The sequence below is a fragment of the Hermetia illucens genome, chromosome 1 (assembly GCF_905115235.1).
Source record: "Hermetia illucens chromosome 1, iHerIll2.2.curated.20191125, whole genome shotgun sequence".
NCBI classification, from domain to species: Eukaryota; Metazoa; Arthropoda; class Insecta; order Diptera; family Stratiomyidae; genus Hermetia; species Hermetia illucens.
The window spans coordinates 137,251,540-137,278,492 of record NC_051849.1 but is presented as its reverse complement, the minus strand read 5'-3'; the positions used below and the strand labels follow the sequence as shown (position 1 = coordinate 137,278,492).

General features: G+C 42.2%; 1 protein-coding gene across 2 annotated transcripts in view; it reads left to right on the top strand.

Annotated features, from left to right (window-relative positions):
* LOC119650478 (protein expanded) overlaps positions 1–26,953 on the top strand; it is a 161,490-nt gene that overhangs the window by 51,863 nt on the left and 82,674 nt on the right. For both annotated transcript variants that reach the window (XM_038053360.1, XM_038053362.1), the window contains exon 2: positions 1,733–1,778. The gene's annotated coding sequence lies outside the window, so the exon portion shown is untranslated. The remainder of the gene's footprint in view (positions 1–1,732; positions 1,779–26,953) is intronic.

The following is a 26,953-nucleotide window of genomic DNA, read 5'->3' as shown; positions in this document are numbered from 1 at the left end:
TGAAAGCCTCGAGATTGCACCCAGATCAGGCATTCGATAGAGCCAAATGGCGAAGCCGATCACGACGAGCCGACCCCGCTTGTGAACGGGACAAAGGCTGAAGAAAAAGATGGTAGATTGTTTAAGGACTTTTAAACATTTACGATCATTAACACAAACCTTCAATCAAGTCTGTACATAGAAAATGGAAAGAAGCTATAGTATTTGCTGTAACTCCATACACACAGTCAGGATAGTGAATTTTAAGTAAGGAATAAGTAGAAGAACGTTTCAGTTTTATAGTAATATGTCATGTGTCAGCGAAAGCTTTCGAAGGGTACATGTCCTCTGCTCGAGCGCGACATATCCTTGGTGTGGGTACGGAAAAAGTCACACCATCTAACAAGTGATGGAACCATTAGATGCTACTATGTCCAGAAGACGAATGTTCCACAGTAAGCAACCCACCTGCTGCTGGAACAACGAAGTACCAAATTTGCGAACTGCAAGGTAGCTTAACCAAAGACTCAGGGTGAACCCTGACAGCGGTGGTCGCTAGGAGGAACACAGACAACTGCGGGACCGCTTAAAGAAGACAATTCGCAAATGCAAAAGGAACTGCTTCACACAGTTGCACGAAGATGTCGATATAAGTACTTGAGGTGGAGCTTACAGGGTGGTAATGAAAAGGATGCGACGATCGCCTCAAGTGATCTATCGGTGCCTTCTCAATAAAATTGTTGCCACTCTATTTCCTCACCACCAAAACACGGAAAGCAAACGGTGGCGGTTTACATGGTGGTTGCAAATACGTGGACTCCAGTTACTGAGGAACGGCGGCGAGAAATTTGTGGTAGAATCGGTGACAATAAGGTCCCAGATTTGGATGGCATTCCTAAGATAGCTTTGAAGCTGATAGTCAAGACCAAATCAAAAATAAGGGAAACCAAAACGATTGTTAGTCAAGACTAGGGTTGACCTTTTCGCAAATACCTTCGAGGCGTGCCTAAAAAATAAATATTTTCTGGCCAGTGGTAAACAAAAGAAAATATAAGAAATAGAAATCAAAATAACGCAGCAAAGGGTCTTTTTGCCATTGCTTTTGCGATACAATCGGCAAAAAGGATCTCATCACCTATAGCAGGTTCAAATTCTCAAACCAAGTCTGTAGAGAAAGATATGAACTTCCTTAGTTAGTTTAGAGTTTTACTTGAGGTTACCTAAAATTGGTTTTCCTAGTGTGAATTGTTTGTTCGATATATAGCTTAGCACTCGCTTCATATTGTGGTCTATATTACCACATTTTTTTATTGCCTTAAGATAAACCTAAAGGGAAGTTTCCCCAAAAATATGGTAATTTACTATTATAACTTAATTTGAGTAGATATTTATATAGGGGGCATTTTAAGGTCTGGGCACCGTCTGGAGGCAGCTGTGTGATATTTTTTCGAAATTTTCTGTTGGGTAGTTTTTGAGAATGTGCCCGTGAAAGAAATGGTGACCACGTCACTCCCCCACTTCACAAAAATGTCAAAACTAACACCGGCTTCAGAGACTACTAATCAATACCTTTCATTTGATACTCCAGATATTTACATTTGGGGAAAAAAAATGACATCCGCTTTTTGCATATATACAATGTATTTACCGTTCGTCATTCACCTGAACCTTTTTTTCCTCCGAATTTATATATAATTCTTTGCACTCATATTTCATATTTCATAATTCACTCAGCTGAATATTCATTTTCTAGGCCACCGGTTCCCGTTCCGTCTTTGACCTGGCAGATTCTTGTGAAGGTAAGCAATATTTAGGAATAGTGTGAATTCAGTTATAGCGAGGATACTGAATGAATACAACAGCCTGTTTTTTCAATATTCCTCTAAAATATTTCATTAAAATCTTCCATTTGGGATTTATTGCTACAACATGTTTTTGGATTTATTTAGATTAAGGGTTTTCTCAAGCAGCATCACGAGTGAGTGTAGATGAAGACTTCACACTTTATGCTTAAATAAGATTAAATAATTTAACAGCTGGCGGCGACCATCACGAAGATTTTACGAGACGATGATGGGCGCCCCCAGAAGCGCGTCGTTGTCGAGGTAATCCTATAATTTATAAAATAGATGGATATTTAGTTGTCGCGCCGATGCCCATCTACAACTCAACCATGTGGAGCTAGTTAGAAAAGAAAACATTACGAAATTTTTACTTGGACACTACGTCACGTCGACCGAAGTATCATTTCTTTGTTGTGTAGGCTACGAAATCGTTCATCCTCCTGTAGAGTGCCAAAACTTTTTCGGAGGATCTCATTTTCAGACGCGACTAAGAGCTCTCGGCTTTGCTTGTTAAGAGAGCAAGTCTCTGGGGAATACATGAGAACTGGCAAAATCACTGTCTTTTGCAATAGGGTTTGACCTTAGGGCAAGATGTTTCGTATCGTTGGCGCGACAATCCAATTGGATCTGAGCCTGGAAGTGTGTTAGACAACTTCCTTCAAGACCCCAGCCGCACACTAGGAGGCAATATCGTCAGCTGCAATAGCCTTGTGCTCTAACCATTGACTCATCTGGACACACTACGAAATGGTTTTTGTAAACTAGACAAGTCGTAAACCGCAAGTTCGGAGCTTCAGTTCTGGGAGACTTTACTAGTGGAAGAATATTTGAGTGCAAAACATTTGGCATGTAAGACCACCCGCTGTAGTGTGATATTACCATTCTGCCTTGAAATAGATTAAATTTACAAAATGAGACATTTTAAACTGCTCTAACTTTAGCAATAATAGTAGGATTTTTACCAAACATCGTAGTATCATACTTAATATCATAACACATCACGCAATCCTGATTATAAGCTTAAGAGGCGTTTCCTCTCAATTTCTGAAATAAATAGTAATATGTCATTGTTAACTTGAGTTTAGCAGCGATATGGATGGCATTTTGAGCTTGAGATGTAATATAAGGTCTAATATTTTCCAGATTTTCCGGTTTGGTAGTTTCTGAGAATGCCCTGGTGAAATAGACGAATGCTTTCCAACCCTCATATTCCCCTTTTTTACAAGTAATGTCAAAACTAAGACCAGAAAGTACTAATCGAGATGTTTCATTTGATACCCACATGACTATGTTCGGCGAAAAACATTTAAACCCCGCTTTCATATGAATGAAGGTCCTTCCCCATTAAACTCAATAGAGAACGATTTACCTCGTTGCATGCATGGGCGTTCACAGTTCCCACCTTCCCATCAAATTTCATATTTCTGAGAAAAGCGCGTATGACAGATAAACGAACAGGTCGACAGTGAACCGGTTTCAATAATGCTTTGTTTTAGACAATCTCAGAAAGGCTCTGTTGACTGACAAAAATTATGCTCGAATTTTGTCACCATAAAATTTTAAATTTTGATTTCACTGTTTGCAATTGTCGAGTGGATGCTGGATGTTTTTGTGGTTTCTATTTTTCATACTGACGTTGCCACCAATTACCTGGGCTTGTGTTCATTAACATGCAGCCGGGAATTTATCCATTTAATATAGCACTCTCGATTATATTGATATCTTCAGCATATGCGAACAGCTATGCTATTGACTAGGTCACGAGAATTATCTTGCTGATTTTACCTGCCCCGGAATTTTGATCAGGGGCAACCTTATCAATTTAGTTAGGATACTGAACTTTCCCATGACCGTGCAAAGTCTGACATTAGCTGTACTGTTATAGGCAGCCTTCCACAGCGATCCGTGCTGCCGGGGACTTATCCGTAAGGCAGTTCGGGTTTAGAACAGGGAAATAAATCTACAGCGGCTGGTGTTCTGGAGGTCGTTAATGCGTTTAATCGAGCCGGGGCACACAGCCGCCGATCTCGACGGATAGTGATCCTCATAACGCTTGATGTCAGAAATGCCTTCAATTCCGTGCCAATCTATCTCTTGCGGATATTGAGGGATTATCTGGAAGACCGCTCCCTGCTCTATGAGACGCTAGAGGGCCAGAGGAGGATGGAAATCACGTCGGAAGTGGCACAGGGATCCATCCTAGGGCCGGACCTCTGGAACGCTTCCTACGATAGTCTACTGAGACTCGATATGCCCGAAGAGTCGCGGCTGGTCGGTTATGCACACGACGTGGCACTTGTTGCCGGACGCACTGTTGAACTGGCGCAACGCAGACTTGGCATATTAATGCGACGGGTAAGCGGATGGATGAGTGCTCACGGTTTCAACCTTGCGCTAGAAAAACCGAAGTAGACATCCTGACCAGAAGGAGAATCCCGACCCTGCGTCCCATATCGATCGGCTATAGAGTCAAAACCAGCGATATTTACCTTGGTTTAATGCTCGACTCGAAGATGAGCTTGTTCGAGCAAATCAAGGCAGCAGCGGACAGGGCTGCAGCTGGAGTCGCGGCCTTAAGTCGGCTAATGGCGAATGTCGGGGGCCCTATATCAACTAGGAGACGTCTTCTCATGGAAGCAACGCAGTCCGTTCTTCTCTATGGTGCGAAGGTATGGGCTGATGCCCTTGACAAGGAGGTGCGTCGTAAAAGCCTCGCTCAAGTGTAGAGGCGGGGAGCTTTGCGAGTGGTGTCCGCTTATCGCACCGTCTCCGAACCGGTTGTGATGGTGATTGCGGGAGTGATCCCCATTGCCCTCCTTGCCAAGGAGCGCAAAACTAACTAAACTTAAGAGAAGTGGTTGCCCGTGGAGAACGTCAACGCATCCTTAGCGAGTGGCAACTTTCTTGGCAAAATGAGCCAAGGGGCAAGTGGACTGCGCGGCTCATCGACAAATTAAACCCATGGTTGAACAGAACGCACGGTGAGATTGATTACTTCCTTATCCAACTTCTAAGTGGGCATGGAGGCTTTTAGTGTTACTTGCACAGGATTGGGAAGGCGCGATCTCCTGATTGTGTGTTCTGCAATGGAGTGGCGGATGACGCTGAACACACCTTTTTCTCTTGCGAAAGGTAGGATGGCCTCCGCCAGCAGTTTTATGCAGACGCAGGGGAGCTCTCTCCAAACAACATTGTCAGAGAGATGCTGAAGAGGGCTGGCAGCTGGAATCGTATTGCGCATTATGTTCGGGCTCTTCTTATTACGAAGAAGATTGAACTCGACCGGCGGAGGGATCGGTCAGTAAGGGGTTCCCTGAACTAACAACAACTCCCTTCTTCCCTTCCTCTCCCGTTGGTAAAAGGAATTCCCTGACTTGAAGGCTTCCAAAGCCAGGAGAGCGGGAGAGCTAGCCCGAAGTAATGTGTCAAACGGTTCCAGGCTAGCTCTCTGATGACAGGGAGGTGTTTAGTTGGTAGTCTGCCAACGTGCTGTTGCGGGAGTACAACACAACAAGAACAAAAATAGGCAGCCTTAAAGGCGATGAAAATATGGTGTGCCAGATGGACATAGCTTCTGTTTTTTGGTAAAATTTTCTCGTCTGGCTAAATTGACTACGGTGCTTCTCGAATACATAGACCTGTGGGTTTATCAAGTTCCTTCTTCTGTCTGTGAAATTGCTACTGCGTTCGACAGACGTTCGACGATAGTTATTTATGCGCCTCGGAATTCTACCCACGATAGTTACCTCAACTGGCGCTCTGTGCTGCTCCAATAGGCAAGGAAAACTAGACCTTTATCATAATTTTGTGGATTAAATTTCAGTGGTTTTTCGAGCAGAGGTGCAAATTCAAGTTTTCATTATTCCAACCCAAATTTAATTACTAATCCTCGATTTTTGCTGCTATTAACATTCACTGCCTTTCTGTTCTTACCTCTATTTTTCATAGAACATATGAACGCGAATTACACTTCCTCAATTAATCTACCAGAAATCTATTAGGCCCTTCCCATGAAGTGGGGAAAAAAGTGAAAATCCTTCTGGTGGTTAAAAGTCTTTTATCAAATTCAATTCGATTTCTGTCTGTCACACTTGATTTATTCGGAAAAAAGCTGAACCTATTGTCATGAGATTTGTTCAGACAGTGAATCCCTTTACATAGGCTACTTTTGAGTTTAAGGGGGGCCTTCCCATACATGCGAAAGTCGGGTTTCAATTGTTTTTCACAGAATATGGTCATATGGGGTATTAAATTATAGAGCTCGATTGGTATTTTTTGAAAGTAATCTTATTTCTGATACTGAATGACAAATAGTTGAGAGGGAACTTAAAATGTGAGTCACGAAAAGTGAAACAAGTTCCATTCTCCAAACCTATCTAAAAATCTGAAAAGTCACAGTGATGTATCAATGAATATCCCATCCCAATGTCTGTTCAAATAAAGTTAATAAGAGCATATTACCATATTTTAAAAATTTACTGGAAAATCCTCCTTAGGATCATTCCAGAAACACAAAATGCGCCAATAGAAGTGATTCTATAAGACATAATTCTGAAAAGTGTGAAGGCAAGCCAACTATTACTGACGAAGTTATTGGAGGTTAAAGTTTTGTATTCCACGTGCATGTATTGCGCTTTAAGACGAATATGACGCTATCATCATGTATAGTGAATTCCTATGAACGCTCAGGCCCATAGGGGCGTTTTATTTTTCCTTTTTTAGGTTTTGTCAGTTTTTTATATATCAGTATCAATTACTTATGTATATCTACATACATATATGAAATATTACGATATAAATAATATGTAGCGGTACCAGCGGTATTCAGTCTACGTACAAATACGTATGCTTTTGTGCACGGAGTAATATCCAGCGTTTATTTGTTTAGAATGAAGACAATATTTATGTCAGTAGTATGTTTTTTGAGGACTGAGCGAGTCCTAAGTCCGCATCCAGTTGGATCAAACCAACTGGGATATTTAGGTGAATTTTTACGCAGCTCATCCTCCTGAGTCCCCCTGGCTATTTCATTATCATCAACGGCGCAACAACCGGTATCCGGTCTAGGTCTTGCCTTAATGAGGAACTCCAGACATCCCGGTTTTGCGCCGAGGTCCACCAATCCGATATCCTTAAAAGCTGCTTGGCGTCCTGGCCTACCCCATCGTTCCGTTTCAGGCAGGGTTTACCTCGGAACTCGGGACCCGCTAACCGCAATCTATTGAGCCGGATTTTGTCCACAACCTGACGGTATGATATAAATTTCGTCGTCATGTGGGCTACGGTATCATCCATCCTCATGTAGGGGACGAAAAATTCTTTGGAGGATTCTTCTCCCGAACACGGCCAAAAGTTCGTAGTTTTTTCTTGCTTAGAACCCAAGTCTCCGAGGAATACATAAAGACTGCTAAGCTCATTGTCTTGTTCAGTGAGAGCTTTGATCCCATGCTGGGACGTTTCGAGCGAAACAGTTTTTGTGAGCTGAAATAGGCTCTGTTCGCAGCCAACAATCGTGCGTAGATTTCATCGTCATAACTATTATCGGTTGTGATTTTCGATCTTAGATAGGAGAAATTATCAACGGTCTCAAAGTTCTATTCTCCTATCTTTATTCTTCCCGTTTGACCAGTGCGGTTTGCTGTTGTTAGTTGGTTTGTTTTTGGTGCTGACGTTGCCACCATATATTTTGTCTTGCCTTCATTGATGTGCAGCTTGGATGAGGGCAGTTTGTACGTCTCGGCTCGTTCATCCCATGATGTGGACATGGTCAGCATAGGTCAGTGAACTTAAAAAGGATCGTACCTCTCGCATTTACCTCAGCATCACTGATCACTTTTTCCAGGGCCAGGTTATAGAGGACACATGATAGGGCATCCTCTTTTCGTAGACCGTTGTTGACGTCGAATGGTTTTGAGAGTGATCCAGCTGCTTTTATCTGACCTCACACAATGGTGAGGGTCAGTCAATTTCGTTAGGATTTCGAATTCTCTCATGGCCGTGTACAGTTTTACCCTGGCTCTGCTATCATAGGCGGCTATAAAGTCGATGAATAGATGGGGCAACTGTTGTTCATATTCCAACAGTTTTTCTATCGCTTCCCACACACGAAAAATTTGATCTGTTGCTGATTTGCTTGGAGTGAAGTGTCATTAGTATGGGTCAATGATGTTCTGGGCGTATGGGGCTATACGACCTAGCAAATTAGAAATTATCTCATAGATGGTACTCAGCATCGTAATCGCTCTATAATTACTGCACTGTGTGATATCTCCCTTTTTATGTATGAGACAGATAATGCCTGTTTGCCAGTCGTCATTAATTGATTCGCTGTCCCACACCTTGAGCACAAGTTGATGAACCACTTGGTGCAATTGGTCGCCTCTATATTTAACCAGTTCGGGTCGTGGCGACTTATGATTTTTAAGCCGATGAATTGCACGGACTGTTTTATCCATACTTGGTGGGGCAGTATTTGTCCGTTGTCTTCAGTTGGCGAGACATCCAATTCGCCGATATTCTGGTTGTTCAGCAGTTCATCAAAGTATTCAACCTATCACTCCAATATGCCCATTCTGTCGGAAATCAGATTTCCGCCTTTGTCTCGGCAGAATGAGCTTTGAGGTGTGTAAGGCTTCATCTTGCTGACTTGTTGGTAAAACTTCCGAGCCTGGTGCGGGTGCTTCCTGTACTTTTCGAGTTCCAGACTTCCTTTTTCTGTTTGTGAAGTCGCTTCTCCGCTCGACGGAGTTCGTGATAAGTGTCCGCGCATGCCCGCGTCCTTTGAGAATGCAACGTTACTCGGTGTGAAATATTACTCGACTCTGCAGTCTCCTCTGTAAGCGCCAATTTAGTTCAATGTAATATTGAGATTTGATGCCTTGGGGTGCCGTAATTTCATGCTTCATATACATAAACAAGCTGCACCATAATTTTTGTTGAGAATTTTCGGCTGGGTAGTTTTGCAGAACGTCGTAATCCTTCTATCCCCCATTGCAACTGATTCCAAAACTAAGACCTGGTTGGGAAAACACCGAGGCCCTTTATTTGATAACCCACGTGGGTGTATTCGGTGAACGATCTTCCTTTAGCATGTATTGGGAGTCCTTCCCATTACACTCAACGTAGGACGACATCCTTTATTGTCTACGTGGAGGTTTGGGGAAAGGAGGGGCGTCAAATGGACATAAGCTGTTTGTGATTATAATAATCTTCTCCGGCGATAGTCATGCGGTAGGGGTGTTTCTGAAAACAAGATTATAAGTTCAGTCTAACATGCAACAAACCTGGTTACACCATATCATTTGCATCTGTTTAATCAAGCACCGTTATCAACACTAAAATGTTATACCCTATCAAGGCAGTTGATCAGGAGGTACCATCAACAGCTCGTTAAATTTAGCCAACTTAAGGACACGTTACATATATGGGTTGCTCTCTAGACTACCACATAGAAAAATCAAAGTTCTGACCCTGATAGCATATAGCTCCCGGTTTCCTAGAAAGGTCTTTTTAATAAAAAATCCTCTAAGGGAGACGTTCTTAGGTTGGCTAAAGGTTGCGAGCCTTCCAGCGGGCAGTAGTTTGAAAAGATCTTGCAGGGGATCTAGTTCATGACACAAGTCCTTGGAGTTGCGGCATTCTCTAATCCTTTTACCTATGTATATATGTTTTATTTTTTTCTATTTGAATTTTAATGATGTTATGGTAATTTATTGGTGGGTCTACAGTAAAGCTAACATAAAATCAAATTTAAGCATCCTTAATCGAAAACACAATTCCACAGATAAAAATCTTTCTGCATCATCATACTGTCAGCTTCATGCATCTTCCTTAAGGCTGCCATCTATGTTCAGTTCGGCCTGTCAGTTACACCTGAACAGTCCGCAATTGACCGGGGACCGGAACGTGGGTGGAATGCGGCTGGTCTGTCAGTTTAGACTTTGCAGGCGGCGGTAACTGAATGAAAAATGGTTCGGTCAACCAGCAAAATACGTTTGTTTCGGCCGTGAGCAAGCATTTCATGTTTGTTGAGGTTGTGGGTGAGAATTGTATGAGCATCTTCTTTGTCGGTAAATATTTTTTATTAATGCTCACACAGAAAAATATCTAAAATGTTCATCTCATCGCCTTGCACAACCACAGTTGAACTAATGATGCCGCTTGCTTTGCTAGTGCGTGGATGGTGCTTTTAGATCAACCGGCGCTCGTTTTAACTGCGAACTCTTCCAGCGTAGGTGACAGGCCCAATTGAACGCAAGGCACGGAAGGCATGTTCCCACTCGGCGGGTTGTGAGTTAAAACTTCCTTCAATTAGAAATTGAACTTAAAACACTTGTAGCTTTTTCTCGCTAGCTCCTAATTAACGTCAAGCAATTGTTCTGTTGGGGGTCAAAGGGTAGTGTAGTTCCCAGGGCGAAACGTGGATTGTACCCACGATGGAGCATAAAACCTGGAAAACGCCTGCTGAATCAACACCAACAGCTCTTCTACCAAACGTGGTGATCACTGGGAGTTCTCTCTTTATGAAAAACTGCAGACGGAGAAGGATGAAGGCGAGTCTCCCGCGCCTAAAAACGGGACAAAATGTACCAACTAGTCCTCCAGATTGGGAGTTGGGTAAGGCTGACAGCCCTACACCGAAAACCGATGTTACGAAACCACGGAAGGAGCCTCGCACAGAATGGATTTCAAAACGACGAACGGATTAACGATTTGCGCATTTTCGCATGGAACGTGCGCTCTCTACACAGATCGAATGCCGCTGAGTAGCTAGCCGATACCCTGTCCCAATATAAGGCTGATGTCAAAGCGTTGCAAGAGATGCCATGGACAGGGGCCGATTTCCTGGAGAAGAACTACTACACCATATATTATTGCGGCCATCCAGTAAACCATGTGCTTGGAGTAGGTTTCTTAGTTGCTTAGTCAGATCATGCAGGATTGTTAAAATGGTTGTAGGCGATACTTTCTCCTCTTCAATGGGCATCCTTCAATATTAGGTTCTAACCTTTTTCAATATTGAAGTGGCAACCTCCGAAGATCATCTTCCAATGAATCTTTTCCTTGCATGAGGAGATTGTGCGATTTGTAGACCATGATTTTGGGTAAGAATACCTGAACACAGATGATATTTGAATCTGACTGAAATACACGATTTGCACACAACCTAGTATTTTATTTTCAATGAGTCTCTTCACTAGAACAGAAAAGTTCCCATTCATTCTTTTTTACCTCTCCTTATATACATAAATTGCAATTGTTTTTTTTTTTTTTTTTTTGAGATGAAAACCGTCTGACGTTGGTTAAATTTAGCCTTTCTTTGCCGAGATACCCACTATCAGGTCACTCGTCATAGGCGACACTTTGGAGAATGTTTTGGACTAAAACGCAAATTTCATGTCTCCCTCCACATATTTTCAAAAAAACCGTGGCAATCCGTTGACCATTAAGGAACGCCTTCTGCATCGTCAACCTGGTGTCGAAAAAGGATCTTTCCCTTGTAAATGGCATGAGGGAATCGGTTCAACACAAGCTATAACTTACCTTCACCTTAGAGGTAATTCATCTGTTATAATACCACCCCTGGTCTCTCCTTATATTCACCTATTATTAATTCGTTGTAGGATGAAATGACCTTGACTCTACGGGTTAGATGCAAGTCAGCATAGAATTCGATCAAGAACGAGCGTTAAAACGTTGAGTCGCAATTTGAGAGATTTCCTTACGATGAACCAGTTGTTAGGGTGGCTGATCACATCTTCTGCTGAGTTTTCCATGATGGCTACTTTTTAGGAGATAGGGATTCCATTCTCCGCCGGGGCGGATAGAAATTGACTTCGATTGTATAAAAAACAAAACATTTTTAAATTCAGTTTAAAGTCTGTTGGTCTTAAGCGCTTTTCTCGGAAATCACGGAAACCTATTGAGATGAAATTTAGTGGATATATGCAGACTTTGAAATCCTGCGCATGCAGTGGAAGGCATAGTTTTGTATGAAGTTTAAGGGCAGTAGCCATACAGGTCAAGAGGTGGTGCAATTTTTTTTTAACAAAAGCTTTGGTACTTCAGAAAAAGGTCTCAGATTTGACATCGGTTGTGGGATTAAAAAGAACGAACTTAAAGTTAGAGAGGACTCATTTTCACAAACTCAACCAGAAAATCTGAGAAGAATCGTACAAATTTTAGGCCCATACGAATTCTTGTTCAAGTAAGGTTAATGATATCATCATTTCACTATATTTTTAAATTTGACTGTAGATTCCCCCTTTAATTCATCCTAAGATTACAAAATTTCTCATGATTTTCAAGGGAATCATACTATTATTAACAGGGTACCCTACGATGGCATGTAATGTCAGTATCACATTAAAATGAAAAGTCTGACATATAAATTTTTATATATGTTATACAATGTGACTCACTTGTTATGTATAGATGCAGTCATCGTTTAATTGAATTCTCGCATATGAGATACAGAAATTTTTTCATACCTGAAGCGTGCAGCTTCCGGTTTCCGACCTGTGGCTTTTTCGCGAGGTATTTGTGTCCGCGTGGACACATAAGATTGCCTTAGTGGAAGCACAGGGTTGGTCTCTATGGTCATTAACTCTTAAACATAGATTGATGTCAGGTGAGTCTTAATATATGTAAGTTGATCAGCATCGCCCTCCCTCCAGTTACGTCATCATTCTTAAACTTAATTCAAAGGTGTTTTTCGCGTTTGCTTGTTTGCTGATGTAATGAAAAGTGACCTGCAAAGCAGGGTATTGACTGGGGATGAGTGCCTGCCTGCTTCTTTCTGGCTGAGTTTTAGTTCCCATTTCATTCAGAAGTTTCAACCTCGAATCCTTAAAAGCTTTATCCGCATCTCACTAGAGTTGAAAATTGCCTTCGAGTAATTTCAGGACAGTTTCGGGTAAAAATACTTAATAAGTGAACTACGTTTATTAACCGTGACTGAACTTATCTTGAGATTATTTATAGCTTTCTGTGGTAACCTGGCAGGTTTTTTTTTTACTCTGTCATTTACTTTTCCATTCACCCACATTTAAATAGCATAGTTTCCGTTGACATTATTAGAGATTCCGGAATGATGCAAAATACTTACCTCAGCAATAGAAATTGCACAAACCAATGTCTAGCCTGAGAAATTCACTGCATCCGCAGAATAACGCTATCTAGAAGCGTGAGGTAACGTTCAGATAATATTAATTTCAACATGTAATATCTGCGGCCCGGAAAACGGCGCTGATCACTCCATAGAAGTCATGATCTAAACGCTACAAATAAATATTAAAACAAACACACGATTCAATCTGAAAAATGTTTCTTCAATTACGTTCACCATAAGGACGTTCTCACGACATTATGATTGAATTAATGAAATATTTCATAGTGGAATGCAACTTTTCCAATTCAGCGCAGCATCGAGCACATGGAGAAAATCGCATCGTATCTCGGGCAATGGCAGTTACCAGAAAATGAGGCTGTCGCGGCAACAAATCGACAAGACGAGTTGGATGGAAAATGATTGGGAAAACCGTGTGAGAAAATTACGGGCAAGTGCAACGCGATCTATGATCCGATTGCATATTGGCACTGAATTGCAATATAGGAGTCAGGCATAAATTAAAACCTAGTCGAACGTTATTTTCAATTTTCTACGCGTTTTTCATGCCGGCTGGTTCGCGCTAGGTATACTGCGGATGTAGGCAGCTGGATACCAGTAGAACCTGTTCCCCACAGTAGCAGTAAAATTATTGATGGTGGTGACGATGTCGACGCCGACAACTAAAGCTCACTGGAAAGCACTTCTCTAATCAGACTGAGAATTCCTCGTTGATGAGTAACATAATATGGCACAGATACGTATGTGCATATGTAAGACACCTGCTATCTTCTACACACTTATTCTCGGCTGTTATCTAAAGATCGGAACTTTTAATCTTATCAGTTCTACTGGCAGTTTTTGAGTAGACGTCACGGTTTAGAGGACTTTGTTCAATATTAGGGGGTGGGCCACAATATATTCGCATGGATAGTCGCTGATAGTTAATTGGCTGTTGACCGTGTGACCCATGTAAAAGTGCTACTTGGCATCTAAATTTGAACCTCACCATTGCAGAGATGCATTCACTGGCTTAGCGCCAGTGTAGTCATAGTTATTACTAACCTCGCCTCCCTTTTTGATCAGAAAGTCCACATCTCCACTCACCTCTGGGTGCCTATCCTTTCAGTTTTTGTCAAAATATAAAGGCTGCTTATACATTTCTGAACAAAGAACGACATTTAACTGTTTGCTTTTTTGTCAGTCTGTCTGACCAATTTTTTTCGGAAGGAAAAATTTTAAATTTACAGTTGTATTTTTTACAATAACAATCTTTATTATTTCCACGGTGTCATATACTGCGTCTTCCCGGTTATGATATCTTACTGCACTAGAATTTCGTAACGACACATAAATTACAGGGGCTACAAGGAACAGTTCAGTGAGAAGACCGTCAAGACCATTGACTCAGGCACTTATGTCTTAGAGTGCAAAAAAATTACGTGAAATACAAAATTTTGACCTTCTATAACTTTGTTAATAATAGTTGAATTACCTTCAAACTTTCCAGTAGTATGCCTAATATGATCGTATATGCTTCTAGAATTGAGGAAGTTAACTTTACTTGTGCAGATATTGTAATGGGCTGTACTCTGAGGCTTTGATTTCATATACTCGTAGACGCATCACTTTTATTTTTTTTTTAGATTTTTCACTTTTCACTTTTTGGGGCAAATATTTTGAGTCTTCACTCCCCATGTTTCGCCCAATATCAAAAATAGGATCATTTCATTTATTACCTGGCATGACTATATTCTGTAAAAAAATTTCGTTTCCCTTTCGCGTGTATAGGGCACGAGATGGGGGACCCAACACGGAATGACCCAACTCGGTGCCTGTATAGCAGTTCACATACCACATATTTTCAACATATTTCCTGACGATATATCTCCAGCCGTTTCGAAGTAAATCTCGTAAGGATAAAAACCAGAGGGCGAACAGGCGGACATACAGACATCGAATCGATTTTAATAAGGTTTTGTTTCTCACAAAACCTTAATAAGTTTTTTTTTTGTCACATAGACCCGCAAATTGCCGTTTGATCCGGTTGCTGTCCCATGTCCCATGTCATGAAGATTTTTTAACTCATTCTTGAGAACCGTATTAGCGACTTTATCCAAATAGCAGGGAACCAAGCCGGGTTTGTGAAGAGCTGCGGAACTACAAAATACACGCTGCGCGATCACTTACGGAGAAATAGCGTGGAAAGCATTGCATTTCTGCTTCTAGAGAAGACGTGTAACCACACGAGCACATCTGGTATGCTTTGTGGCAACACCTAGTGACAGAGGAGCTCGTGCGCTAGGTTAAATTACTTTACCGCGATTTGAATGCATATGATGTTTTCTCAGCATCTCATTTGTCTGTCATGTGAGTGGCAGTACGCTACCCATAACTGAGCGATTTAAATAACTCGGATCAATTATCAGCCAATAAAAACTGCATTCTGCAATTGCTTCACACACAGTGCAACCTGGACCAAGTGCCATTCCGCAACTGGCGTTCTTTGTAGTCGGTGCACCAACAAATATCTCAGGTCCAAAATTTATCGCAGTATCATCCGTCCTGTCGCCTTATGTGGTTCTTACTGCTAGCCGTATATAAAAAACAAAGAACGACCCTTTTCGGTATTGGGGACAAAGATGTCGCGTTGAATCTGTGATGATGATCACATCCGAAATGAGGACATCCGCGATCGATATGGGTTTGCACCGGTCGTGAAGATACAGGGATGGCTTGATACACCAGATGGTGATTTGAAAGCTTTGCGACTCCATCTAAACTAGGGCTTTGAACCGTCAAAATAAACCAACCCCGCTTCTGAACGAGACAAAAGCTGAGGAAAAAGAAGAATATTTTATAGGATATACACAACAGTAATATCCCACTATAGTTTTCACAGTAGAGTTTGCTACCCTTCGCTCCAATCTACCTTAATTGTTTCTTCAAATCAAACAGTTTATGAACTCATGAAGCTTGGCAGCCGTTTCCATACTCCGCAGGTATTCTATACACACCTGACACTTTTTTGTTTTTGAGGATTTCTTATCTGTTCCATATCTCCCGTAAGATTTCCTACTGAGCGTCCTGTGATGAAATCCTGCTGACACATTTTTCGTCAAATTGTAAGCTATTCTAATATTGCTGGAGGATGGAGATTCAAAGACGGTCGTTTCCTGAAGAACCATTCTTTCTTAGCTGTTGTGTTCCAGATTCATTTTGCTTACTGATACAATGGGTGTTTTTTACTGATGAACCCTTCCATGACAACGCATTGGATCTGTACACCTTTTCTTACTAGTTGCTGATGTGGGTGCCGGGGCACTTTAGCATCGTCGGTAATGAGGAGGCTGACAGACTGGCTCGTCGAGGGTCTGGATCCACAATGGTGGGGCCAGAACCAGCTCTTGGAATTCGACCATCTACTGTCAAGTCTACTCTGAAGGGTGAAATTGTTAAGATTCACGCAACCGAGTGGAGAAATTTGGACTCTTGCTGGCAAGCGAAAATCCTTGTGAAAGAGCCTAGGGCACTATAGGCGCATTTTTGTTGTCCCTTAACAAGTGGAACATGAAAACCCTAGTGTGGTTTTTAACGGGACACTGCTCCTTAAACTACCATATGGAAAATATTGGGGTAGTGGTTTCGGCTATGTGCAGCTGATGTGAGGAGGAGGAGGAGACGGTCTTGCACCTTTTATGCAGCTGCCCGGCATCGTCAAATCTCAGACGAAGACACCTTGGCAAGGTTTTCTTCAATGAAGAATCTGCACACTCTCTGCCTCTGGAGAATGTTCTCAGATCCGCTAAAGCCTGCGAACACCGTAGGCGGGAAGCCACAATGGGCTTAGCAATGGCCTGAGTGCTCGGAGTAGCGGCTCCCCCAGTAAACTAAACTAACTAACTACTAGTTCGAACTCGATGATGTGTCTCTCCTTGGTTTCAACGATATTTCAGCGCTCCACACAGGTTAGACAGTTTATTTTCTTCAATACTATAGAGGTGAAGTCAATGCAAACGAGTAGAAAAACTACAATGTGGTGAAGTATTCAAAGGTATCTTTATTTTTATATCACATCACATTTTCATTAAATCTGCATTTACTTTACAATATACGAGCGAATTTCGAATATTCAAGCCCGTTGTTGAAACTTGTGACTATTCGTTGACCATAAAGAAGCGTCGAATTTCTCCCAGTGGATCCACTGTCGGAATTCATATAAATACGATGCTGAAGCATTGAGTGAGCCAAAAAGAAAGTCGTTTCACTACATTTACAACAACTAAATGTACGCCCCACAGTTTATATGAATTCTCTCGATGCTGAGCATTATAACAATAACAAACGCTTCCCCATGTTCGATTTCAAATGTTGATCAGTGCAATTCAGTTTACCTCTCAGATAATATTGCAGTTATTTTGCATATGTTGTTACCCCTCTTTGTCTAGTTACAATAGATCCGACAAACTAGTTATACATAATTGCTTTTACTCTAAATTTGTATAGCGGACGATCTGAAACAATCTGATTATTCTTGGAAGGAAAAGATTTCTTTCTTAAAAAATTACAAACAGTTTTTGTAGGGGTTCTTTTTCCCCAAAGGGTAATATCATTTCAGAGGCAATCGAACAACAATTCTTTCCTTAAGATTTCTAATCCCGTCCTTCTTCATGTAGAACACGTACTATATACTGTTATTAATTTAAGATCATTATCGACCGTACCATTTTCCGAGGATCAATGTGGATCAAACATCGCATTTGTTTTACCTTAACTTACTCAGGAGATGAACCAACTGATTGCGAAGAAAGCCAACGTTTTTAGGTAAATTGCCCATTGTCTCGAGTATTCTCTGGGACGAGAAATCGATTGATAGTCTATAATAGACATGTGGAGAAAATATTGCGTTAGTTCACATTTAGCCGGAAAATTTCTCCTTATCTGTACGATCTTGCTATTTTGTTTCTGCGTGGCCTAGTTTATCTTTTGCAATCTATTTAGGTTCAATAACTTTGTACTGGAATCTTTTTCAAATATGTTCAGTAAATACTATCAAAGGGTAACATAGTACTCACTTTCTTGGTTCTTAGTATCTGTATCTGAGCTCAAGTGCCTGATTCGAATGTTTAAATTGCAAAAATCACTAAAAATAACTTCATCCGTATTTTTGGAAGAGTGCTTGATAAGTTGTATCTTCTTTTTCGGAGAAGATATGGATATGGATGGAGACTCGGAATTCTCACATATATGTATTTCAAACACCGGTAATTGTTCTTACTATGTAGGGTACGTAGTATTACCGTCGATTCACTCCACTGGATTGGGTAACACACTACCAAATGTCCGTCAAATAATTTCTAAATAATTATTAATAAGAGGGGCAGAGGGGATGTCTGTATTATTGTGTTTTCACACCGGACCCGGAGTTCCTCATTCCCTGATTTGAATACCCATTCACAGCTGAGTCGATTGGTATCCAACATCAAGTAACAATTTAAATTTGTTTGCCGTCAGTGATATTCGAACCGCGACCTTACACGTTGACAGTCCAGCGCTCTAATCACAGAACCTCTAATCTGCGCGCATGGCAACTGATTTATCCCGCCTCCATTGAATATGGCCAGCTTGTGGAGGTTTCGTGCTAACTGTTGTTGATCATCCGAATCTTGCAGGAAAGCTCTTAAAAGAAGTCGTTAAATTCTTTCTTTCAGCCGGGAGCCGATTACCCAAGGACGTTATAGGCTTTAGATATAACTCACATCTGCTCGTATGCATTTCAAGAGGGTACTGGGCATAAGCCAGCGTAATCCCCTTACAGTAGGAGAATGCTAATGGATGTCTTCATTTTGTTATTATCACCTCCTCTGTGTAAGTTCGCCAAAACTCTTCTATGTATGGAAGCAAGTCTGATTATATTGAAATTCGATTTTGTGTTCTTAGTTCCAAGTCTTGCTCGCAACTGGTCTTGTAGTAGCGATGGCTTAGTCGCCAATATCTCCTGGAAAATCAGGAGAGATATAACAACAAGCGAAGCTATTAATACCATGCCAGGATAAATGGATGGAATATGGATGGAACACAATAACTCTGCGGTCCAAGATAAACAAATAGCGATAAACTCCTGACAATGACATCTCTCCAACGGTACAATGGAAGCTGTTTAAGCCGTCTGTGAACGCAATTCATGAGGCAGCTTAAGAGGAAATTGTTCTTAACTATAGAACTGCATCACTGCAAGATGGTAGCTCTCACTTCAAGTTGCTAAGCATATCCACTGTTTTGCGGCAAACAGTACGAACGAGTGAGTAGTTCCTCAATAATTAACTAGGACTGACCTTGAGAAGGCCTGTAGATGAGAGGTTAACTAATACTAAGATAAGGTGTTGGCTAAGCTTGCTATTCAGAGCAATTCAAACGCAATTTTCTGAATGCTGTATTGGCATTGATAAAACCAACGTGAAAGAGATTCTGGACCAAGCGGCCCACAGTTATCCAGGTGTCGGCTCCAATGCGAATGAAGGAAAGGCTTGTTGTCGCAGTATCGCAAGCTCCAACACGTCACATTCAATTAATAAAACATCCAGTCTTAACGTTCATCGATCCATTTTGACGTTTTCGAAATTAACCAAGAGATGTAAGTAGCTCCTGGAAAAAATATTCTTGGCCAGACTATGTAATACGTCCGCCCTGCAACCCGTGAGATAATTCTCCTACTGTTAAACAATAGCCTAACATCTTAACGACCGATGTTGAACTTGGGTAGTCGAACCTTTCCTGCTCTGCGAGAAGCAGCGAATACAAAAGCGGAGGCAAATGGCTATCAGGTGATGATCTTTTTCGAACACATTCAAAAAACAACTCTTAAATGAAGTGATAAAAACTTGTTGTTTCTTTTTCGTTGGTGTGGATATTTATTCTTGCAAATACCGATATTTCGGAAACCACTTGTTCCCTTCATCAGTGCTAACAAGTTTCTTCAACTTGTTTTTATCAAGTTTTTATCACTTCAATTAATTAATCGTTGGAAACACCGCATAATTTCACTCAGAGGAACTCTTAAATCTACTGTTCATTGCAAGGTGGCCGATTTGATTGCTTGATCTCTTGAGACCTAACTGATTTTGTGGCGGACTCTCATCATCATCAACGGCGCAACAACCGGTATCCGGTCTAGGCCTGCCTTAATAAGGAACTCCAGACATCCCGGTTTTGCGCCGAGGTCCACCAATTCGATATCCCTAAAAGCTGTCTGGCGTCCTGGCCCACGCCATCGCTCCATCTTAGGCAGGGTCTGCCTCGTCTTCTTTTCCTACCATAGATATTGCCCTTATAGACTTTCCGGGTGGGATCATCTTCATCCATACGGATTAAGTGACCCGCCCACCGTAACCTATTGAGCCGGATTTTATCCACAACCGGACGGTCATGGTATCGCTCATAGATTTCGTCATTGTGTAGGCTACGGAATCGTCCATCCTCATGTAGGGGGCCAAAAATTCTTCGGAGGATTCTTCTCTCGAACGCGGCCAAGAGTTCGCAATTTTTCTTGCTAAGAACCCAAGTTTCCGAGGAATACATGAGGACTGGCAAGATCATAGTCTTGTACAGTAAGAGCTTTGACCCTATGGTGAGACGTTTCGAGCGGAACAGTCTTTGTAAGCTGAAGTAGGCTCTGTTGGCTGACAACAACCGTGCGCGGATTTCATCATCGTAGTTGTTATCGGTTGTGATTTTCGACCCTAGATAGGAGAAATTGTCAACGGTTTCAAAGTTGTATTCCCCTATCCTTATTCTTGTTCGTGCTTGTGTTTGACCAGTGCGGTTTGATGTTGTTGGTTGATTCGTCTTCGGTGCTGACGTTGCCACCATGTATTTTGTCTTGCCTTCATTGATGTGCAGCCCAAGATCTCGCGCCGCCTGCTCGATCTGGATGAAGGCAGTTTGAACGTCTCGGGTGGTTCTTCCCATGATGTCGATATCGTCAGCATAGGCCAGTAGTTGGGTGGACTTGAAGAGGATCGTACCTCTTGCATTCACCTCAGCATCACGGATCACCTTCTCGAGGGCCAGGTTAAAGAGGACGCATGATAGCGCATCCCCTTGTCGTAGACCGTTGTTGATGTCGAATGGTCTTGAGAGTGATCCTGCTGCTTTTATCTGGCCTCGCACATTGGTCAGGGTCAGCCTAGTCAGTCTTATTAATTTCGTCGGGATACCGAATTCTCTCATGGCCGTGTACAGTTTTACCCTGGCTATGCTATCATAGGCGGCTTTAAAGTCGATGAACAGATGGTGCAACTGTTGTCTATATTCCAACAGTTTTTCCATCGCCTGCCGCAGAGAGAAAATCTGATCTGTTGCTGATTTGCCTGGAGTGAAGCCTCTTTGGTATGGGCCAATGATGTTCTGGGCGTATGGGGCTATCCGGCCTAGCAAGATAGTGGAGAATATCTTATAGATGGTACTCAGCAACGTGATACCTCTATAATTGCTGCACTGTGTGATATCTCCCTTTTTATGTATGAGACAGATTATGCCTCGCTGCCAATCGTCAGGCATTGATTCGCTGTCCCATACCTTGAGCACAAGTTGATGAACCACTTGGTGTAACTGGTCGCCTCCATATTTAACCAATTCGGCTGTAATTCCATCGGCTCCTGGCGACTTATGATTTTTTAGCCGATGAATTGCACGGACTGTTTCTCCTAAACTTGGTGGCAGTTGGCGGGACCTCCAACTCGCCGATGTTCTGGTTGTTCAGTAGCTCATCAAAGTACTCAACCCATCGCTCTAATATGCCCATTCTGTCGGAAATCAGATTTCCCTCTTTGTCTCGGCAGGATGAGCATCGAGGTGTATAAGGCTTGATCCTGCTGACTTGTTGGTAAAACTTCCGCGCCTGGTGCGGTTGCTCCCTGTACTTTTCTAGTTCACAGACTTGTTGGTTCTCCCAGGCTTCCTTTTTCCGTCTGTGAAGTCGCTTCTCCGCTCGACGGAGTTCGTGATAAGTCTCTGCGCGTGCCCGCGTTCTTTGAGAATGCAACATTACTCGGTATGCGACATTCTTCCGTTCCGTTGCTAGCTTACATTCATCGTCAAACCAGCCGTTCCGACTCCTTTTGCGGCTGGGGCCAAGTATATTTGTGGCCGTATCCATGATAACGTTCTTCAGGTGGTTGTGAAGATCATTAGTTGATGCTTCATCTCCAGGTCCTCTATTGACTGCGGTTATTGCGGCATCCATTTCCCTCTTATAGGTGTCGCGGAGGGTTGTGTTGTGGATGGCTTCAGTGTTCACTCTCACCTGATTGTCAGAGGGGATTCTAGGTGGTATTGTTATTCGAGCTCGGAGCACCATGCCAACGAGATAGTGATCCGAGTCTATATTGGCCCCCCTATATGTTCTGACATTCATCAAGGCTGAGAGGTGGCGGCGTTCGATCAACACGTGGTCAATTTGGTTGAAAGTGGTCCCGTCTGGAGAGGCCCACGTATGTTTGTGGACCGCTTTCCGCGCAAACCATCATTATCATTTGTTTTTTCGTGTAAGCTATGGGAGCCAACGTATCGCCTGAATACGGGCTCCTTCCCTACTTGGCTGTTAAAATCCCCAAGTATGATTTTGATATCATATCTGGGGCAGGCTTCGAGGGCTCTTTCTACTGCCTCGTAGAAGGTATCCTTCTCCGACTCTGCAGTCTCCTCTGTAGGGGCGTGAACGTTTATGAGGCTTATATTTCTAAACTTGCCTCGCAAGCGCAGAGTGCATAGCCGTTCGCTTATACTTTCAAAGCCGATAACAGCAGGTTTCATTTTTTGGCTGACTAAGAAACCTACTCCGAGCACATGGTTTACTGGATGGCCGCTATAATATATGGTGTAGTGGCTCTTCTCCAGGAAACCGGTCCCTGTCCATCGCATCTCTTGCAACGCTGTTACATCAGCCCTAAATTGGGACAGGGTATCGGCTAGCTGCTTATCAGCTTCATCTCTGTACAGGGAGCGCACGTTCCATGAGAAAATGCGCAAATCGTTGTTCCTTTGTCGTTGCCGGGTCCGTCGTGTTAACATCCGTCCTATCCGAGGCTTCTGTTGTGGCTTCGTAACAGGTTGTTTTCCGTGTAGGGTTGTCAGCCCTACCCAACCCCCAACCTGGAGGACCAGTTGGTACAATTTGTCCCGTTTTTAGGCGCGGTGCGTTCTCTGCGGACTCTGCGTTCGAATAATGTGCCACCAATGGTGAACAGGTGGAGGATACAGTAGTCTGCAAACCTATCGCTGTTATCATTGCAATCTCGAAAAGATTGTTTCACCACCGCATGTACGAGCAAGACATTGTCAAAGCCCATTTTGCAGATCCGTCATCATGATTGCAGTGTCACCTTTGGTTAGCGTTTCCTGCACTGTATTCGATTACTCATTAAATGCATTCCTCTGTATCAGAAGCCTCCGTTGATGCATAACACTGCACTATAGAAGGTTTCCTTAATATAAACCGAATTTGCATAGTCAATATCCTGTCTGAAATCAGCTCCCAGGAGGCGACTATGAGCTGTTCATTTGCCGTAAGTAGCAATTATAGAGTACCCGCTTATAGTGCTGGTGCGGTGTTTCTACACTAATATACCTTCCATTTCAGATAAACATAAAAATTCCCTATCGAGTTTAAATCCGCAGAATTGCCGGGTCAAGGCAGTAATTCCAAATCCAGCGTATTTGAATAATCCATGCTGGCTTTGGATATGTGGGAAGGTCTTGCCTGATGATATTCGTGGAAGCTGCATTTATGGTAGAAAGTACTGCCCAATTCGCATTGTACTGTCAATAAATTACATTGGATCAGGAATGAACCGTCGCCGCATAGTTTATGTTAAATTTGACGGCATAATATATGATATCTCAGCGTCAGTCAGTCTCCTACGTCATATTAATTGCTCTGGAAGGTAGCAGCGAGTCTTCGAGCCCTTTCTGGAAACTAATGCGTCTATCCGTTCGGTAGTCTTGCGTTTTATCTCGCAGTTCTTTTTACTACTCTGAATAACCTTTATTTCATCACCAACATGTCTGATTTTTATTATTTGTGATTTTAGCGCTGTTCATTTAGAAATAAGGCAATCGCTCAATAGCTTGAGCGTCCCTATTGTAAAAGGGGTAGAACTTAGACCTCCTTTTCTTCTACCTTAATATCTCCTTTTTTACCCATATATGTATATATGGTTGCATTTTACCTCTTGGTGGAGTATATGTCGTCAACCACACCTAAGCGCCATCGTTTACGGTTACCTGAAATGTCCTTCAGCTCCCGACGCCCGCACTCCTCCTCTACTGTTCTGCACCAAGTGCTGCTTTTATATAGCAAGACAGAAAGAACACTAACACAGAACAGTTTCAAGTTGATCTCGGTGTAGAGATAACTGCATTTCCAGATTTTAGACAGGGCAGCGAAACCGGATCTAGCGCTCTTAATGTGTAGGGCAACATCCAAATCGGTGCCACCGTCGCAGGAACCACGCTTCATAGATATATAAATTGATCAACGCCTTCGATGCTCTGCCCATTAATGCAAATAGGGAGAGTGTGATGGTTCATCAGACTAAGAACCTTGGTTTGGTTGGTGTTTACTACTCTACTTGCCTCTCTTCCCGAATCCCGATCCATTTGCCATGGGGCATGACCCGGTAAAAGAGCAAACAGATGTCACCAGCGTAGTCAATATGTTTGAGGAAAGATGTCATAGTCCACTGAATTCCTTCAGGTCCTCCGGATAAGCATGCTCTCTGCCGATCAATCTTTCGAGATGTTATTTGATGCGTCCAGGATTATTTTAGCTATTACCTTTGCGAGGGCAGGAAGCACGCTGATGCCCCCCCTCACAATTGTCATATTCAAAACGGGTCCCCTAATTTGGGACCTTGACGATCATCCCCTTCTTCTTCTCTCTGGGAAAGGTCTCGGATTCCCAAGATTTCCATACAAGTGAAAGCAATAGATCTGCAGTAACTGCAGGTGGAGGAATTCACAACTATGCGGGTAGATCGTGAAGCCCAGCGGCTTTACTCCGTTTGAAGCCATTGATGACCGAAATGATTTCTCTTCTGCTTGGACCAACAGTCCATATTGGCATGTTATGGTGACTAGCCATTTCATCTACGGAAGGAGGAACTCCACCGGATGTTTTCTCACCCAGGAACACTTTAAATTGTTCGTTCAAACCCCCAACGGAGGCGGAAAAGTTCGGCAATATCCCCGGGTAAGACCATCGACCTAAATCACATCTGAAACGAAGATTAACGAACTTAAAATACTTACTGACAGCAGCCAAGCTCAACGGTACCTACAGAATTGTGTGCACTGATTGTCGTAAAAACTATATCGGCCAATTAAAGCCGCTTGTTACCAAGACTTAAGGGGCGCAGTCTGGTATCTTTGTTTTCTAAAAAAAACTTTTTTCTTATAGTATAGAAATAACATACAATATATCAGTCCAGTAAATATGTGTATGAGCTTATTTTGAAAGTACGCGCATATTAAAGCAACCTTGCAAGATCAGTTTCCCATAAAGCTGGAAAAAATGGACTGATGAATAGTTTAGTAGTTGAAATAATGACTCGATACTGAGTGGAATGCAGCTGCCGTTCTGCTGCTAGCCGAAGCAAGACTTTTGATTGGTGGATGGTCAAATTCTGGTAGATTGATTTATGGCAGATTGATAAAAACTGGCTATGTACCGTTGCTGAAATGAACTGCTAAACACAATTTTCTAAACCCCTTTTTCTCGATATTACGTTTTTTGAGCAGGTTAATATGACTATAAAAAATCTATTCAACCGATTTGGCATAATTTTGAAGGACTGTTGTATATTTAAGTATATTTTATCGCTCGTACCAGAACTATGAATTTTCCTTCGCACCGTGAGAATTGAAAAAATCATAGTTATTTGTCGGAGCTTAACAATATACTCAAAGTGTTTCCTGCTTGTGTTAAAAGGCGGCTAAATGGGATAGAAATTTGTGAATTACGACTTTTAGCTATCGAAAACGGCTTATAGCTAATTTCTGGAATGTGCGCATTGTCCTTGAGGACAGTATCGAGGATCTGCAGAATGTTTGCTTTCTCCAACTCGAATGAGAGTTTTAGCAATATAAAGTCTATATTCTGAACCTAAGCGAGGTAAGATAGTTTGACTCTGGAGAGTTTTCCCATGTGGGGTGCAATGTGCTTTTGTACTCTGGAAAACCAAGTGGTAGCAGACGTGAAACCGGCCCCATACTAAGGTGAGCTCTGAACACGCGCGCTGAAGCGTTACCATGAAAAAATACGAGAATTTAGGTGTAGTGTGCGCTGTGATAAAAGATATTCCACCATTTCTTTCATAAATGAAGCAGAAGCTGTGTGAGGGACGTTCTTCGCTTCTCATCCACGATGATGGGTAGCTAAAAAGGTATAAATAGTACTTCAGTGCGACATCGTTCACTGCATGCGTCAGTGTTTACAATTCTGAGGCTCCCACCAACATTCGTGTCAATGAATAGCACTGCCTGCATTTGGAGCAGTAGACAGCAGAACACTAGATCTGTAGAAAGAAATTACCCAATTATAAATATTATACGGAAAGTCCAAGGTGGGTCGCAAGTATTAAAATTCCTATTCTGGCGCGATTCTCCCGAAATTTTTTCGGGGGGAATCGCGTCCTTCCTCCTCTCCGTAGCCTTGGTTAAAGTGGAGCCATAGAGCTAGTAGCAATTGTACTGAAGAAGAGAATAAGTATCTTCCTAAGTACAAAGTAAAACGTTAACTGCAGTCAGGAAAATTACGATTTTATTTATTGAAAATTTTTTATCATTTTCTGTTTACTGGAAAGATCCAAATAATAAAATATAAAAGTGGCAAAAAACTTTATCTACATTACAAACGATCACTCGAAATATGCAACTAAGGAACTTTGAGGTAAAGAATTGACACCATACCAATATGGACTATATGTGCTAAGGTTAAGGAACTCTCTAAGGATATAAAATGCTT